Here is a 2121-nt window from a genome sequence, read left to right as displayed (position 1 = left end):
AGAAGGCTTAGCTTGGTTATGCATTACCCTGCTTTATTTCTGTATCTTAGAACAGCAAAATCCATGCGGTGATAGAGCTTTGTTAGTCGAATCAAATCGATTTAGATTTGAGTTCTCAACTATAATTTACTTGTTCATTCAGTATCAAAAGTTCGAAAAAACAAAAAAGACCGCTGAATCGGTTTAATTAAACATGCTTAAGATCAACTTTTGTTTATGATCATTTCATATTGAAACAGCTGATAGACAAAAATAGATCCTTCATATGCAAATTCAGCTATATGCATGCATAGATATCAATAATAGATTGCCTACAACATCAATGAATCTATACATGCAGGATACGTGGCAATGTCTAATCCTGCTGGGAATTGGATGGAGCGATCTTGTCACGGTGGAATCTCACTGCAATGCATGTTATGTTATCAGCACTGCCCCGGGTAAAAGCAGCCTCGGTTAATTTCCTAGCTGCTGTCTCAGGTTCTTCTTCTGTTCTGGCAATGGAAACAGCATCCTACACATGATTCAGGCAAGGGGAGGCAAAAACAGTTCAAAGTCTAGAAATTGGACACCAGGAAAAGAAACCTCAAGCAAACATTCCATATCACCAGTCAGATGTTTAATTCAATGCACTGTGAAGAGCAATCAATTATTTCTATGATAACCAAAATGTCTAATAGCCTAAGCAGTGGGCCAAATGTAAATGGTCAACTCGCACAATCCATTATTATAATCTCACATCAAAACTGAACAAAGACGTGTATTCATGCTTACGCGCTTTTATTTATCAGTGTGTGTGTGAGAGGGAGGGGGGTTAACATAATTACCTCATTGGGTACAACATCCCATAGTCCATCACTTGCGAGCACAAGCAATTCAAATTCTTGATCTATTTTCTGCTCCTGAAAGAGCGAAAAGTATACAAACAAGTGGCTGATTAATTTTGAATAAACTTCAATCGGAAGAAGTTCATGCAGTTTGATCCAGGAAAATGGAAGAAATCCTAGACTGAATTCTATTTTGATAGACACCAAGAAGGTTTTTATATGCATCTAGAGGATCCCACCAGGAAACAGCCTAGGAACACTCCACAAAACAACTATATTGCAATTTAATCAAGTTCACAGGATCTTCAGAACTTATTTATCAAATAGACATATAATTGAAGGCTTATAACCAAGAGGTAATGGCTTGTAAGAAGTAATTTTATACGCGTTAATCAAGTAGCTTTGTAGTTTTTTTTTAATTATGATTGTAGTTTTAATTTCATAAGCAAATAATATCAAAAAATGTTTTATTATCTAGGAGTCTGGATGTAATCAGAATATAAATTACTCTATGAATATAAGCATTTATTTTCTAAGAGAGGACCCCGAAAGGAAACTTCTTTATTGTTTAGGTCTGTCTATAACATTAAAAGTTTTCTCTTACCCCACTTCCATGTTTTAGTGAAGCTAACAATTAAATCCCGCATCTTTGATACAATACCATGGAATTACAATCTTAATTAGCTGGGATCTCACGTTGACATTACAGTTCAATTCAGGTGCTCAAGAAAAACCACCGAGATCAAAAGTCGAAACAATAAAAGACCTAGTTTTCACCTGCTGTTGCGGCATAAATATAACCTAGCATCCAACACTAATACACTAAAAAAAGTTTACAGTCAACCAAGGAAGGTAATTTGCTCTGCTGGGATAATTCCTACGATGAAAGAACAAAAATAAAAATTCAATAATACCCTGACTCGGGAATGAAGCATGCCTTGAACATATTACTCGCTTGTATTTGAAACCAAAGGCAGAAAATTTATCACATAATCATTTTACATTTAAATTGTTTTAATTATTTAATTACTTTTTAATTAAATTATTATTTATGTGGAAGTGAATTTCATTATATTAATACTCACACAACTTTGTAATATAAATTTAAAATTATATGAGTAGATTCAAGATTAAATTCAGAGTTTAAACTAGTTTACTTAGAAATCCAATCTTATATAACCTAGCATCCAACACTAATACACTAAAAAAAGTTTACAGTCAACCAAGGAAGGTAATTTGCTCTGCTGGGATAATTCCTACGATGAAAGAACAAAAATAAAAATTCAATAATACC

General features: G+C 33.7%; 1 long non-coding RNA gene across 1 annotated transcript; it reads right to left on the bottom strand.

Annotated features, from left to right (window-relative positions):
- Positions 1-266: 266 nt before the first annotated feature.
- LOC105115850 (uncharacterized) lies at positions 267-1040 on the bottom strand. The gene is made up of 2 exons (XR_840399.1): positions 828-1040; positions 267-514 (listed from the first exon to the last, which is right to left on the bottom strand). It is a non-coding gene; the product is annotated as an uncharacterized LOC105115850 (long non-coding RNA).
- Positions 1041-2121: the final 1081 nt, after the last annotated feature.

This window comes from Populus euphratica, unplaced genomic scaffold, assembly GCF_000495115.2.
Source record: "Populus euphratica unplaced genomic scaffold, PopEup_1.0 scaffold780.1, whole genome shotgun sequence".
Taxonomy (NCBI): domain Eukaryota; kingdom Viridiplantae; phylum Streptophyta; class Magnoliopsida; order Malpighiales; family Salicaceae; genus Populus; species Populus euphratica.
Note: the sequence above shows the minus strand (reverse complement) of the source record. Positions and strands in the feature narration are given on the sequence as shown.